This window comes from Syngnathus leptorhynchus, chromosome 3 (assembly GCF_054491065.1).
Source record: "Syngnathus leptorhynchus isolate UIUO chromosome 3, UIUO_Slep, whole genome shotgun sequence".
NCBI classification, from domain to species: Eukaryota; Metazoa; Chordata; class Actinopteri; order Syngnathiformes; family Syngnathidae; genus Syngnathus; species Syngnathus leptorhynchus.
In genome coordinates, this window is record NC_141197.1 from 2,000,479 (window position 1) to 2,017,864 (window position 17,386).

General features: G+C 44.2%; 1 protein-coding gene across 5 annotated transcripts in view; it reads right to left on the reverse strand.

Moving 5' to 3' along the window:
* Positions 1 to 14,148, reverse strand: part of LOC147058835 (multiple epidermal growth factor-like domains protein 11) — a 103,373-nt gene extending 89,225 nt beyond the window's left edge. For all 5 annotated transcript variants that reach the window (XM_085908681.1, XM_085908680.1, XM_085908679.1 and 2 more), the window contains exon 1: positions 14,056 to 14,148. The gene's annotated coding sequence lies outside the window, so the exon portion shown is untranslated. The remainder of the gene's footprint in view (positions 1 to 14,055) is intronic.
* Between the last annotated feature and the right edge of the window lie 3,238 nt (positions 14,149 to 17,386).

Sequence of the window (17,386 nt, forward strand, 5' to 3'; positions counted from 1 at the left end):
GAATCGGGTTGCCGCAGAACATAAATAGTTGATGTGGCCTGGCTGGTTTCTGAAACAATGAGTGCCCTATTTTCCTTGCTTACTCGCTGATAGTGCGACCAAAGTCTATTGCGGAAGGTAAACACACAGGGCTGAAGTGAGCAACGACAGGCAGTCGGACAATTAAACAGGGTTCATTTCGTCACTGCAGTTCACACCAAAACTCTAATGACATTCAAATCTTCATTAAAGTGATGAAATCTCTGGAAGAAAGACAGGACACAGGAGTGTGAAACCGGCACCGGCACAATGGTTCATTGCATCAAAAGTCCTGCTTTCTTTGTAAGGCCATTTTATTTAAATCTGAAGCCACATGCCAGATTTGAATGGCATTTATGTCTTAAAGAGCAGTCACACATAAGGAGACAAAGACATTGAGCTTTTCTGAAGTTCTTTAAGAACAAACAACTGATGCAAACTCTCGACACCTCAGTCGGCACTTTTCTCCCGAGAGCCCCGCTATGTCAGCTGCGTAATTCATGAGTGAAGTCTGTCAGGCAGTCAAGGTGCTGTAGCCTGTGAGCTATTTCTAAAGCCTTTGCGCAACTCACGTAAGTTACCCGCTGTAATTTGTCAGGCAGGCTGGACCTTCCACCCAGTTTGATATTGATTAAAGGCCTAAGTATGGTGCTGATTAAGAACAGGGCATTTCAGGATCAATTTCGGCTGTATCTGACTGTATGGATTTTGTGTACACATACACAATATATCCATGAACAATTTGACTGTGCCTAAATATAATACTAGAAATTTCCTGCAGCAATAACAACTTTGCAGATTAGAGTCAGATCAATCAAGATCGAGTGAAAATTGATGTTCCTTGGTGAGGAATGTTCAAACCAATGTGTATAACAAGAGATAATGTAAACAAAGTACCTTGGTAGTATTTAACAAACTCATGCACCAAGCAAGGCTATTTTCAAGGGGTATTTCATTTCTCATTACACATGCATTCAAGGGAGAATCATTCAACAAAGAAAAGGATATAAGATGTTCATAAAGGCTCATTATGTATTCTACTGTGAATCTCTGCTTTTCAAGGAAACTGTGCTGGTGCGATTTGTACAAACTCTAAAATCAATGGCATAAAACAAGCACATGTTCACACCTTCCAGAAAAATTAACTCAATTACACAATTGTGCTTTTATTAAATATGTACGCTTTATATACATAAAAATTTGACGTTTCATGACACAACTGCATGCAAGTAACTAAAATGTTGACAAATTGATAGCCCTAAATATTGTACAATTTAGAAGATAACCATTTTTTAAATGCCATTGAAGTCTAATACGAAAAAAGTCACTGAAAAGAGTAGTTCGTAGTTAGTAGTTCTTCTTTTACATATGGTCATAAATTAGATGTCTAATATTGTTCTGTGTTGGCACCCTCATTGACTGATAAGGTTATGAGAATGTTGAGAGAAATTTGCCTGAGTGTTACTTTGACTGTGGTTAACTTATTTTCACACTTATAAGACCGTTAATAATGTTAAACTGTTGCTGAAAACATTGCCATTACATTGAATAAAAGTTACAGTGGTGTCAATTTGACTTCAGAGCAGGTACTGTTTCATATGAAAAAACCAATCATAAATCTAAACAAAGAATCTGATTCCTGTGGCATATTTCTTGAAATAATAATCAGTTTGGCTGGCATCTATCCATCCACCAAAATCCATCCATCCTCCCAAATCCATTGATCTACCCAAATCCATCCATCCATCCATCCATCCATCCATCCATCCATCCATCCACCCTTATTGTGGTCGTGCCAGATTCCTTAAAGATGCTAAATGAAAGCTTTCTGCCAATAAATTGAATCCTATTTCCTTCTGTTTCACTATGCACCACTAATATTACATTTCAATTAGTTTTTGTTTTGTTTGTTTTTACTGTGTCAGCCTCATTTCTTTGGTTGAGAGATACTTTGGTATCACATTTTACAAAAGAATGTGTAACATTTGTTTTCACCACAGTGTAATCCACACATTGGCACTGAGACATGTCTTGGTATCATGCCCAACAAATGATTTGAGTTCAGTCAGCGCAGGAGTATGCTGGCAAAGGCACCAAGACTTGTATAGATTATGCCGTGGCTGGGAAAGGTGTCACAAATTCTCCCAAATCAGCTAGAACCAAAGTGCTTTGCAAAAACGAGAGAGGGAATTATACTGACTCTGTGACCTCTTACATCGCGAAGTGCATTGATGATGTGACCCTCACAAAATACATCGTCACTCGGGTTAACTGGAAGCCATGGCTGACAGGGGCTGTCCTCAGGCTGCTGAGGCCCAGAGACAAAGCCTACAGGGCTGGGGATGAAGCGGCCATGAGATCAGCTCGGACGAACCTGTCCCGGGGCATCAAGGCTGCGAAAAAGGCATTCTCTTCCAAGATTACTGCCCACTTCAAAGACAGCAGGGATGCTCGGGGCCTGTGGCAAGGCATTCAGACCATCACGGACTACAAGCCCGCTCCGCGGAGCTGTGAGGGCGACGTCCCTCTGCTCAACGAACTGAACCGCTTCTTTGCTCGCTTTGATGCTCAAAACAGCACTTGCCCGCTGAAGACCCCTCCCCCTCCGAACGAGCAGCCCCTGTACCTCTCTCCCGTTAGCGTGAGGAGGACGCTTGCCGATATCAACACCCGTAAGGCGGCGGGCCCGGACAACATCCTGGGACGAGCGCTGAAGGACTGCGCTGAGGAGCTGATGGATGTCTTCACGGACATCTTTAACATTTCCCTGCAGCAGGCCGTCGTCCCGTCATGTTTCAAGGCTGCCACCATCATACCTGTGCCGAAAAATCCTGCTCCTTCCTGCTTCAATGACTACCCCCCTGTGGCACTGACGCCCATCGTCATGAAGTGCTTTGAGCAGCTTGTCATGGCGCACTTCAGATCTGTTCTTCCCCCACCATAGACCCCTTCCAGTTTGCCTTCCGAGCCAATCGGTCCTCTGAGGATGCCATCTGCTCTGCCCTCCACTCTGCCCTCACCCACCTGGAGAACAGAGACTCGTATGTGAGATTGCTGTTTGTGGACTTCAGTTCTGCATTCAACACCATTGTTCCACAGCGTCTCATCTGCAAACTCGACAAGCTGGGCCTCAGTACCTGCCTGTGCAACTGGCTACTGGACTTCCTCTGTCAGAGGCCTCAGGTAGTACGTGTTGGCGACAATGTCTCCGGCAGCATCACATTGAGCGCGGGGGCCCCTCAAGGCTGCGTGCTCAGTCCGCTGCTCTTCACCCTGCTGACACATGACTGCACTGCAACCTACAGCAGCAACCGCGTGCTGAAATATGCCGACGACACGACTGTGGTGGGTCTCATCACCGGGGGCGACGAGATTCAATACAGGTTGGAGGTCGACCTTCTGGCCACGTGGTGCAGGGACAACGACCTTCTGCTGAACCTCAACAAGACCAAGGAGATTGTTGTTGACTTCCGGAAGGGTCACACCCAACACCTGCCGCTGACCATCGACGATGCTGTGGTGGAGAGAGTGAACAGCACCAGATTCCTGGGGGTGCACATCAGTGAGGACCTCTCCTGGACCACCAACGCTGCGTCGCTGGCGAAGAAAGCTCAGCGCCGCCTGTACTTTCTGCGGAAACTCAGGCGAGCAAGTGCTCCTCCTGCCATCATGACCACATTCTACCATGGCACCATTGAGAGCGACCTCTCCAGTTGTATCGCTGTGTGGGGTGGTGGCTGCTCTGAATACAACATGAAGGCCCTGCAGCGCATAGTGAACACTGCTAGTAAGATCATTAGGGCTTCACACTCCTCCCTGAAGAACATTTACACCTCCCGTCTCACCCGCAAGGCGACCGCAATTGTGTGTGATGTGAGTCACCCCGCCCACTCTTTGTTTGATCTTCTGCCCTCTGGGTAGAGGTACAGATGCCTGCGCTCCCGCACCACCAGACTCACCAACAGCTTCATACTCCAAGCTGTCAGGATCCTGAATTCCCTCCCCCATCCACCCTCGGCTGCATAACGTCCTGTTCTTTTGTGCTATAGTCTGGCTGTCTGCTGTATGCACGCTTGCCCCATTTTGCTGCTCTTATTTGTCTATTTATTTATTTGTTGTTTATTTATTTGGGTTTTTGCTTGTCACTTATTCATTGCTCTTGTCTATTCGTTTTTACTCTTTGTGCTGTTTGCTTCTATGTGTTGTGTACTGTGTCTAGTCACCGTGGGACGGTGGGAAACGTAATTTCGATCTCTTTGTGTGTCTTAACGTGAAGAAATTGACAATAAAGCGGACTTTGACTTTTCGTTTAAGATTATTTATTTTAGAGGCAGCTCCTCTACTCCACTGCTGCTTGTTTCATCCTTGAATAGCCGCGATGGAGAACTCCAATGGATTGTAAGGGTCAGCTGGGAAAATTTGGTCAGTAGTTGTAACTCCAATTTACACCAGATCTTTGACTTTTCTAGAAGAGGCAGCGAACATGCAGTCACAGTACGCCATGTTACGTGCTTCGATTGTTGACACGGCTAACAGGAGCCCTGGTCGTCCTACTCCTCATTCAAGTGACCCCCAAACCCTTTGGTACTTAACATTGGCAATGAGAGTGACGGATGCAATCAAGCTGTAGAAGGTGTCCTACTGAGCCCTTTTGGCCTGTAGGAAACTACAGGCTTTGGTTGTTCCCCAGCCAAAAAGAAAAACAGGAACTCTGTTAGTTCTTTTAACTTGACAGGAGAAGCCATTTGGATTAGTAATGGACATGCATCCAGCTTGTTTACTGACGGTGACACGTGGGCCAATGCACCAGCATAGAACACTGATGTCCTGATGGCAATGTCTAATACAATGTCTGTGTTGGCAGGAACATTAAAACGTATGCACACAACCAGATGAAATTCTGAACAGCTCAAAAATGCAATCGATTTGGTCACAATCTCAAGCCCTGTTGTTACGATCTCTCAAACATTTGTGTTTTGCTCTTTTTATTCACTTGCTTGATTTCAATGAGTGCATCACAATCAGTCACATCGGAAAACAGCAGCGCAATGGCAGAACAACTTTGAAAACTTCATTTCACTTTCACAAGAGAATTATTTTTTTGCCTCTTTTATGGCTATTTCAAGTCTGTCGCAAGTGCTTCCCCACTGCTCTATGAAGACGTGAATACCTGAAGCAAAGAGCAAATTAGCACCATATAAATGTTTTTACATTATACAGGCCTACTGTTAATGGCATAAGACTGGATGCTTTTATTTCACTTGAGTGAGCAGCAAAATTTGACACCTTTCATTGCCTTCATTATCTGTTCGCTAAGGTTAAACAACCTCAGAACAAATATTAATAATACCATAAAATACCATAAAATTGAGTGACTATGAGATGTTAAATCTGAATAATTGATTGTAATTACAGAGTCTCAATTGCTACATTTACTGTAGCTGCTGTTCAAGCCACAACACAAAGTTGCCAAAACATGAGTCTTTTCGAATATGAGTGATAACTTGTGACTAAAAGTAGCTTAGCCCAGGGTTTTGTCATAGACATTTTGTCATTTTGTTATTTATTGAGAAAATGGGATTGAAACCCGTATTTTAGAGATGAAAGACTAAGTTATGAAAACTAAGGTGATAAATCCTCACAGCTCTGCCTGCCCACCCTCCCAGAATCATTCTTTATAGCTCACTTGCTCTCATGCTGGTCAGATCCACTGAGTGTATTGACAGATGGTAAGACGGGTTGAGTCAAGAGGCTGCCGTGAGTGCCGTTATCCCCCAGAGTGTGCTGGCAGACATCCATCCATCCATCTTCTTCCGCTTATCCGGGGTCGGGTCGCAGGGGCATCCAGCTCATCCCGGGGGATCCTAAGGCGTTCCCAGGCCAGCCGAGAGACATAGTCTCTCCAGCGCGTCCTGGGTCGTCCCCGGGATCTCCTACCAGTGGGACATGCCCGGAACACCTACCCAGGGAGGCGTCCAAGAGGCATCCTGATGAGATGCCCGAGCCAGCTCATCTGACTCCTCTCAACGTGGAGGAGCAGCGGCTCTACTCTGAGTCTCTCCCGGATGGCAAAGCTTCTCACCCTATCTCTAAGGGAGAGCCCCATAGCTTGTGACCATAGGTGAGGGTAGGAGCGTAGATCGACCGGTAAATCGAGAGCTTTGCCATTTGGCTCAGCTCTCTCTTCACCACGACGGACCGGTACAGAGTCCGCATTACTGCCGACGCTGCACCGATCCGCCTGTCGATCTCGCGCTCCATCCTGCCCTCACTCGTGCTCGTGAACAAGACCCCAAGATAGAGAGGCACAGGGGCTGCTCGCCCGGAGGGGAAGGGGACTTCAGCGGGCAAGTGTCGTTCTGAGCGTCGAAGCGAGCAAAGAAGCGGTTCAGTTCGTTGAGCAGAGGGACGTCGCCCTCACAGCTCCGCGGCGCGGGCTTGTAGTCCGTGATGGTCTGTATGCCTCGCCACAGGCCCCGAGGATCCCTGCTGTCCTTGAAGTGGGCAGTGATCTTGGAAGAGAACGCCTTTTTCGCATCCTTGATAACCCAGGACAGCTTCGCCCTGGCTGATCTCACGCCCGCTACATCCCCAGCCCTGTAGGCTTTGTCTCTGGCCCTCAGCAGCCCGAGGACAGCCCCTGTCAGCCATGGCTTCCAGTTAGCCCGAGCGACGACGTACTTAGTGAGAGTCATCAATGCACTTTGCGATGTACGAGGTCACAGAGTCAGCATACTCCTCAATGTCCGTCCGATCGTCGCATGTGGCCGCCCGGTTAAACATTTCCCAGTCTGTAGTGCCAAAGCAGTCCCGAAGAGCATCAGAGGCCCCCTCAAGCCACACTCTAACTCGCTTGCAAACCGGCCTGGAAGTTCTCACTCTCTGTCTGTACGCGGGCGTAAGCAGTACGGTGACGTGGTCAGAAAGTCCGATGTGGGGGAGGGGGGTGGCCTTGAAAGCTCCTTTATGTGCAGTGTAGACCAGGTCCAGGAAGCTGTCACCACAAGTTGGAAAATGAACATGCTGGTGAAGCTTTGGAAAGACAGACTTCAGGTCAGCATGATTAAAATCACCAGCGAAGATGATGAAACCGTCAGGGTGCGCCGTCTGCCGATCACTGACAGCCTGATACAGTTCACTTAGGGCCGTGATCCTGTCACCTCCAACATTGGAAGGCGGGATGTAGACCGCGACAAGCAGAATCGCAGTAAACTCCCTTGGTAGGTAAAAAGGACGGCACTTAATGATCACAAACTCCGCCAGTGGCGAGCAGTGTCTGCACACAACTACAGAGTCCCGGCACCATTCGTCGCAGATGTAGACACAGATACCTCCTCCACGCGATTTTGCTCCTTTTTCAATGGCCCGGTCCGCCCGATAGCACGCTAGCCGTTCCAGTTGCACAGCAGAGTCCGGAATGTTGACATTCAGCCAAGTTTCAGTAAACACGAGCACACAGCAGTTACTCACTGCCCGGTTCATGGATCTCAGCAGACGAACGTAATCCAGTTTGTTGTCCAGCGACCGTACGTTCGCCAGAAGAATGGAAGGCACGGCCTTCCGAGTTGGGAACGCCGCTTGCCTGGCCCGGACGCCTCCGCGCTTGCCCCTCTTCTGCCTCCTTGCACACCGCTTCCGACGCTGCCTATCCGGGGAAGGAGTACCGGACGAGTCCGGATTTGATTCAGGCCGGAGTAGTCCCCATATCAAAGTTCAAAACGCCGCAAAACTCGCTCACGCCGATGTCGAGCAGAACCTGCCTGCTGTACTTGTAGCACGACGTGGTAGGAACAGATAAACACATAAAACTGTCTGACAAAATCATTAATTGAACAAGACACCAATCGTTTGTGTAGTATATGTCACGTTAGCATACCGTATCGTTTAGCCTGTTGTTGCTGGTTCATGTCTGTTTTTGGTGTTGGATTTTGACAAATAAATTTGCCCCAAAAGTGCAACTTATACTCCGGTGCGACTTATATATGGGTTTTTTTCACTTTATTGTGCATTTTATGGCTGGTGCGACACCTATTTAAGGAAACTACTGTAAATGCAGATAAATGTATTATTACCCAAAGTGACACTGTAAGGAATCTTGGTGTTATATTTGACCAAACTCTCTCCTTTCAAAAAGACATTAAGAACATAACTAGAACTGTGTTTTTTCACCTCCGTAATATTGCTAAGATTCGTCCGATTCTTTCAACCCGTGATGCGGAAATAGGTTGTGCATGTGTTGTTACGTTGCACCTTGATTACTGTAATGTTTTGTTCTCTGGTCTTCCTAGGTCTAGTATTAAAAGTCTACAGTTGGTACAAAACGCTGCAGTAAGACTGCTCACAAGGACGGGAAAATTTGATCATATTACCCTGATACTAGTCAACTTGCATTGTCTCCCGGTCCACTTAAGATGTGACTTCAAGGTTCTCTTACTAACCTTTAAAACATTGCATGGATTAGCACCTTCCTATCTCGCCGACCTAGTTCTACCTTACGTTCTGTCCCGACACTGTCGTTCGCAAAACACTGGTCTTTTAGAGACCCCAAGGGCCAAAAAGAAGTCCGCAGGGTCAGGAGCATTCTTGATTCGGGCTTCAGAGTTTTGGAATGCCCTACCCATAGACATCAGAGCTGCTACCTCAGCAGAAGCATTCAAAACACGATTAAAAATACATTTTTATACCAGAGCCTTGAATTAACCCATGCTGGATGATTCGGCTGCAGTTTATGCTCTCTGTTAAGTGACACCCTGGATTCCACATAAACCAATCGGGACGAGATCTGAGAGTTAGGGTCAAACTCCACACCAAAGTGCTGGTCTACAGAGCAGTATGTATCACTGCACTACTGTATGGATGTGAAGCATGGAATATTTACAGCCACCATCTGAGAAGCCTGGAGACCTTCCATGTGAGATGTATCCAGAAGATTCTTGGTATCATATGGAAGGTCACCGTGCCACACACAGAAGTGCTGGAGAGGGCAAGCAGCCGTAGCGCGGGGTCCGTCATGGCCCAACGTCAACTCAGGTGGATGGGGCATGTCATTCGAATGCCCAGCCATAAACTCCCACGCAGAATCCTCTATGGTCAGTTATACCTGGGCCAACGCAGTGCTGGTGGGCAGAAGAAGCGGTTCAAAGACCAAATGAAGACCACCCTGAAGAGATGCCATATCAACCCCTCTGGTGCTCCTCACAGGGAGTGGATCATATGGAGGAACAGCGCACACAACATCGTGCAGCAAAGCGTGCGAAGAGGTACGCTCGCCAAGCCACCCCTGCCCCCCCCAGCCCCTCCTTCACATGCCTGGTTGTGACCACACCTGTGGGTCCAGGACCGGACTGTTCAAACATCGGCAGACTCACAAATAAAAGATGGTCATCATCGAATCGATGGACAACCATAAGTAAGTGTGCATGGGGGTGTGTGTGTGTGTGTGTGTGTGTGTGTGTGTGTGTGTGTGTGTGTGTGTGTGTGTGTGTGTGTGTGTGTGTGTGTGTGTGTGTGTGTGTGTGTGTGTGCGTGCGTGCGTGCGTGTACCACTTGAATTTGACATGGAATTGGACAGTAAAATATAAATACTGCCATTACATCAGAATTGCACACTTGGTCTTGCACTCTGAGTCCAGGCTAAATTGTCCAAAGGATGTGAGTATGTCTTGATGTGTAAGCAGCGTGATTGAATGGTAAACCATCCATTTCTGTTTTATCTGATCAAAATTTACTTCGATACGTTTTATATAATCTGCCCATTGGAATGGTATGCTGGATCCTTAGCAAGGTTATCTATCACCAGGTCAGAAGGATGTGCAAAGCAATAAAACATTTGTGGGAAGTTAAGCCATCATAAGTCACTGAACAAACTTTCCATAACAATAAATCAAGCAAAATGCAAACTCGTGATTTTTCTTGCCAAGAAATCTTTGACTTGGCCGTACCAACACACCTGGTTTTACTTTGCGAGCATTTCTCCTGCAAGTGCTGCACTTTACACAACACACAAAACCCCGGAACCCTTGATAGCATATAATGCCGTGAATTTATGTTTGATAAGTAACAGCACAGAATGACAGCCTGTCTTGTGCATGTCAATTGCCCCGGGGTGCGTATTCATGTGTCAAGTCCATCACCCTCTTTCCTATCCACTCAGAGCGCCCACAAGGCAAGAAGCACTCAAGAGTCTTTCATGTTGCCTTTCTATTTACACCACTTTGTCTTTGTATTAGAATGAATAAAACAGCCGCTGGGCTGCTGCCCTTAATGGTCTCTCCCTTTTACCCTCACCTTGTGTGCTATTTGAATTTCATGACTGATGTCCAGCCTTTCCTTCATCTCGAGTACAAGGGCTGTGGCTCAGACTTCTTAATGCTTTACCTTGTGTGACCAGTTGATTGTAAATTAAGATTTTTGTTTCCCTGACATTGGTAAAACTGCAAACACTTGAACGCAAACAGAGGACACAACGAGATGAATTCATTATAATCACTGAAACATCTATACGGTATACTGTAACATGTCCTTGAGAAACAACAGCCAGTGTTCGCCCATTTTTCAACACTGATTACACATATTGATTTGACAGAACATGGAGGCTTTCGAGTTGAAACAATTCATCAGACTGGAAACATAGCGGGTGCTTCGTCACAGGTCAAAATGCTGACTTACAAATATTACCAACATGTACAGAACCAACAAATAAACACAATTGTCATTTTTTGCACTGTGACCCTCTACTCGGGAATGTCAAGTCACACTTTTAAATATTATGACAACCCTCTGGTTTTAGCACATATACAAAACGAATTCGGTTGAAGTTGGGAAATTGTGTAAAATGTAAATAAAACCAAAATACAAAAATAATTGTATTTTGTTTTTATTTACATTTTACATAATTTCCCAAATTTAACCGAATGCAGTTTGTACAATAAATAATTGGCTCGTTTAATAGGCAAGCTTTGTGCAATAACATTTTTGCTATTCTTAAAATGGGGGGAAAAAACAAATTTGAACATGCACAATCAATTTCCTGGAAGCTTGTTGATCTCCTTAACAATATTCTTATCTCATCTCAAATTGCATTCACAATCTACATTAACTCTCGAAGCAATTTCTAAGATTATAACAGGCATATTCTGAAACGGTTAAAACAAGATCACATGAATATAACCAATAAATTTCACACTCAACCTGAGTGAGAAATTTTGATGGGTGATTCATATTCCAGATGACCCTCACTCAGTTCATAAACTACAGTATGGAACAGTTTTAGGTGAAACTACCGTAATTTTCGGACTACAAGTCGCGGTTTTTGTCATAGTTTGGGTGGGGGGGCGATTTATACTCTGGAGCGACTTATGTGATTTTTTTCACAAATTTTCAAAATTCAAAAATCCGCGATGTAGTGAAACCACAAAAAACGAACCACGATGTAGCAAGGGATTACTGTCATTTGAACTGCAAGTGACGTTACCCGTGCCGCGCAGCGGTTGTTTACATAAAGGCCAAAGAATTGGATCACGGGATGACGAAGATGACGAAGGGCCCCACGTACTACCGGCATCATTAGCGGCTTTGTTTGTAAGTGACACGGGGGACAAAGAGTTTGAAGGATTTAATGATTTGGAGTGACACAGAAAGTTAGAAAAACTATTATGGCTTTTACACACGCCCGGTCCTTCTCGACTGGAGCTCTCTTTCACCTCCGTGGATGGAAGTTGGGGGCCGGCGCTCGGCCGGGTGGCTGTCCGGGGACGTGGATGCGGCTCGGACATGGCTTTTACGCACGCCCGCTCCTATGGAGCTCTCTTTCACCTCCGTGGCTGGAAGTTCAGTAGTTGTTGGCTCGTTGAACTCTTGTTTTGTTAAATAAAGAGCCGTTTACCAAACCCACGTCTTTCCTGGTACTTTGTTAACGCTACAATATAGTTATATACTAGATCTCTGCAGCGCACGCGCGGCGTTGTTGACATAAAGAACGAGGAATTTGATCGATAGATTTAATGATTTGGAGTGACACAGATGGTTTGATAATATTGTTTTAATATGATAGTTATTTGAAATATACTTTATATATCGTTATATGGGTCTGTGGAATAATTAGAAATGCAACTTACAACGATTCCAACGTCAGCATATGCGGCACATACGCGCCGTTGTTTACATAAAGCACGATCGATGGATTTAATGAACTGGAGTGACACAGATGGTTTGATAAACGTGTTATTTATGTAATACTTACTTGAATAACTCTGAATGTTACGTCAGGCCCGTTTTCAGCTCCTCGTTTGTGTATATGTCACGTTAGCATACCATATAGTTTAGCCTGTTGTTGCTGGTTCATGTTTGTTTTTGGTGTTGGATTTTGACAAATAAATTTGCCCCAAAAGTGCCACTTATACTCCGGTGCGACTTATATATGGGGTTTTTTCACTTTATTGTGCATTTTATGGCTGGTGCGACTTATAGTCCGAAAATTACGGTACTGATATAAAGAAAAATGAGAAAATAGTAGAGCACTCCACCTTAACTGACAGCGATGATGCAAATAGTGACACTGGAGTTTTATTGTTTTGAATGCAACTGTTACAAAATTGCACAACGGGCTTGAGAGCAGTGTAGTCGTTACCTTCTAAAATATTTGCCTTGCACACATTATGATGCTCTTCTTTTAACCTGAAACTATACCTGCTGCAAAGTGAAAAAGTACACTTGAGTATTCTCTGTGTTAACTACTAACATAGTAAATTCAATAGCATTTGATATGAATTACATTGTTGTGTGGATTATTATTAGAGACACACTCCGGGCAATTGTGTTCCTGGACTGAGCCGTGAGATGAACTGTGGCTTCACCACTACAACCAACAGCAATAAGCCAAACCACTCCTGCAACGTCATCTTAAAAAAAAAAAAAAACATTTAATTAAAGTAAGAGCAACCGAGTCGTCAAACACTGCATTACTGTTATTGCAAGGGCACATTTGTGACAAATGTTTCTGTGACATACTGCAGAGTACACTCACCAGAGCTTCTCACTAAATGGAATATGTAAGTTGAAGAAGAAAAGAAAACAGAAATTGAATGGGATTTCTCTCAAGTACTCGCAAGGCTTTGTCACTCGAGGTGTTATTTACTACTCTCAGGATGTTTGCCTCAGGGTCTCAGCTCACTGAGAGGAAATACTGAGAATGTTCAATTTATTTGACACAGGGAACATAACCTTCTCGGTACTCAAACCCCAACTGGTGGAAAAACAGATGCCACCTGAAAGACGCGGCCTGCCAGTCTTGCTCAAGATCGCCATCTAGTGGTACTAGTGATTTCTGAGCCTGTGCACTGTAGTAATGCGCGACTTCTCTGCCTCAGGGACTCAATGACCGTCTATCTGTTGTGAAGCCGCAAGAGAATCAATGCAAGAACAAACAGCAATGATCATCCTGACATGTCTAATTAGTATCAAACATCTTCATTACCGGAAAGTGTATCTTGCTGGAAAATTGCCCCAGTAGTGAATAGGCCGACTTGCTTTTGCTTTGTTCGTTTTATTGTCACCATAAGTAACGACTCACTTTGCCTTTAAGTTATGTTTTACGAATGTCATGTAAACTTAACATTGTACCGCTTCTTGTTTACTTTTCCCCAAGTTTTTGCTGAAGCAATCAAGTTTTGATTCTTAAATATTTAAATATTTTTACTTTGTGAATATTTAATTAGCCCAATACAGGTAATATATTACAATAATAATATAATATGACTATAATGAATATAAATACATAAACATAAATATAATATAAAAGTAATCTTACATCGTACATTTTGGATGAATTCTATTTTTTTTTTTTAATCCGCACGTGCCAATTTCAACTTTTGTACTTAGATAAAGTCACAACATCTAGACGTAGGGTTTCCGAAACGAATTATTCTGGCGTGGCGTGTAAAAAAGGATGGAGTTAGTGCGAACCCGAGCATCGTATGCAAGAAAATGAAACAAACGTAAAGGAAAAATTAGCAATAAATATGCAGCTTTAGAGCTTACCTTTCGGACACGTCCTCAGTAAAGTTATTTTTCGTAACTTGGCTGGAGAATCGTAAACATTTTTTACTAGTGTATATCCTTATTTCCCTGGAGGAAAAGGCAAAGTCTGAATTGGATGCTTGTAGTTGAGAACTTGTACCCAGGCTGTGCTGATGCTCCTGCTGCAGCCTTTCGCCTGGTGCAGCCAAAGAGTAAGAAAGGTAGCAAGATGAATCACCCACATCTCTATAGCCTTGGCTATAGCTATTGCTAAACTGCGACTGAGAACCCCAAGAGATACTTGCATTGCAATGCCTCTTTGGCTGAGTTGTATTTCCTCTGTTAGACACGATTGTTGAAACAACTCCTGTTTCGTTTCACTTTGGATTGTTCAGGGTGCTCACTAACTCATAATACCTGGGTATGAGACAGCACTATATATGAGTATAATGCAGTGCACTTTTACAAAACTGCAAGTTACACTCTCATATTAAGCACGTTGTTCATAAATAATGCTTCTGTCGAGGTTGATCACGGTTTACCCTTCCCATTATAACTTCAGATATAATGTATTGTCGACACGTTCTCAGTGTTTGTGCCCATGAAGGACAAGACTAAAATGTCAAGATTTACTACCCATTTAACCAAGATCATCCTACTGATGCTGTGAGAAACGACTTAATTTCAGTTAATTTGTCAGAAAATTCATTTTTAATTTCAAAATACAATTTAGACGTAGAGTGACATGTGGAACAATGAAATGTTCTTCCATTTGATGGCAGAATGTACTGTAAACCAGTGTGCCCACTTGTTGCCATTCATACAGCTGAATAAGTTGATTCATGCAAGTATAAATAAACGTTCTGTTCAACTTAACAGGCCTAGGTTTCACACTGTTGTAAATGTGTCATGAAACCTCCACATCGATGGATACAAGTTCACAGACGCAGAAGCAACAAAACAGGTGGTAGAGTCAAAATCTACCGTAATTTTCGGACTGTAAGTCGCTCCGGAGTATAAGTCGCACGAGCCATAAAATGCACAATAAAGTGAAAAATAACATATATAAGTCCCATCGGAGTATAAGTCGCACTTTTGGGGCAAATTTATTTGTCAAAATCCAACACCAAAAACAGACATGAACCAGCAACAACAGGCTAAACGATACGGTATGCGAACGTGACATATACTACACAAACGAGGAGCTGAGAACAGGCCTGACGTAACATTCAGAGTTATTCAAGTAAGTATTACATAAATAACACGTTTATCAAACCATCTGTGTCACTCCAATTCATTAAATCCATCGATCGTGCTTTATGTAAACAATGCCGCATATGCACCGCATATGCTGACGTCGGACCCGCTGTAAATTGCATTTCTAATTATTCCACAGACCCATATAACGATATATAAAGTATATTTCAAATAACTATCATATTAAAACAATATTATCATCATCAATTGATTAATTACTGTAATTTTCGGACTATAAGTCGCTCCAGAGTATAAGTCGCACCAGCCATAAAATGCACAATAAAGTGAAAAAAAACATATAAGTCGCACCGGAGTATATGTCGCACTTTTGGGGCAAATTTATTTGTCAAAATCCAACACCAAAAACAGACATGAACCAGCAACACAGGCTAAACGATACAGTATGCTAACGTGACATATACACAAAGGAGGAGCTGAGAACGGGCCTGACGTAACATTCAGAGTTATTCAAGTAAGTATACGTTTATAAAACCATCTGTGTCAGTCCAATTCATTAAATCCATCGATCATGCTTTATGTAAACAATGCCGCGTATGCGCCGCATATGCTGACGTCGGACCCGTTTTAAGTTGCATTTCTAATTATTCCACAGACCCATATAACGATATATAAAGTATATTTCAAATAACTATCATATTAAAACAATATTATCAAACCATCTGTGTCACTCCAAATCATTAAATCCATCGATCAAATTCCTCGTTCTTTATGTCAACAACGCTGCGCGTGCGCTGCAGAGATATAACTATATTGTAGCGTTAACGAAGTACCAGGAAAGACATGGGTTTGGTAAACGGTTCTTTATTTAACAAAACAAGAGTTCAACGAGCCAACAACTACTGAACTTCCAGCCACGGAGAATCCACCGTTCCCGGACAGCCACCCGGCCAAGCGCCGGCCCCCGACTTCCATCCACAGTGGTGGAAGAGAGCTCCATAGAATAGGAGTGTGCGTGCATAAAAGCCATGTCCGAGCCCCATCCACCGTCCCTGGACAGCCACCCGACTGAGCGTCGGCCCCCGACTTCCATCCACGGAGGTGAAAGAGAGCTCCCGTCGAGAAGGATCGGGCGTGCGTAAAAGCCATAATAGTTTTTCAAACCTTCTGTGTCACTCCAAATCATTAAATCCTTCAAACTCTTTGTCCTCCGTGTCACTTACAAACAAAGTCGCTAATGATGCCGGTAGTACGTGGGGCCCTTCGTCATCTTCGTCATCCCGTGATCGAATCCTTTTCCCTTTATGTAAACAATCGCCGCGCGGCACGGGTGACGTCACTTGCAGTTCAAATGACAGTAATCCCTTGCTACATCGCGGTTCGTTTATCGCGGTTTCACTACATCGCAGATTTTTGAATTTTTAAAATTTGTGAAAAAAATCACATATAAGTCGCTCCTGAGTATAGGTCGCCCCCCCCCCACCCAAACTATGACAAAAACCCTGACTTATAGTCCGAAAATTACGGTATATTGAAAACACTACTGAGTATGTCAATGGTGATTAAAAACGTTTGTGAATGTGTAACAGTCGAAATCAGTATTTTTCTGTGACTATGAAAACAAAGGGCACACGCACCCTACAGAAGTTCTTTTTTGAAGAAGAAAAACAAAAATGCCAAACTCGATATGCCCCCTAACAAACAATTCAAACTGAGACTTGGGCGCAGAGGACTGTTGATATTTTAACACTTGCTTCCAGTGAACAAAAATCTCTTGTATTATGGCTGCTGCCTGTGCGGCTGAAGTGTGCAAATGTTACTCTTCAACACTGTTGTCAATGCTGATAGCGATATACTACATAAATAATATTGAGGAATGTAGCGGCACGGTGGGGCACTAGTTAGCACGTCCGCCTCACAGTTAGGAGGGTGCGGGTTCGATTCCACCTCCGGCCCTACCTGTGTGGAGTTTTCATGTTCTCCCCGTGCCTGCGTGGGTTTCTGCCCACATCCCAAAAATGCTTGGTACACTGATTGAGCACTCCAAATTGCCTCTAGGTGTGAGTGCGAGTGTGGATGGTTGTTCGTCTGTGTGCCCTGAAATTGGCTGGAAACCGGTTCTTGGTGTTCTCTGCCT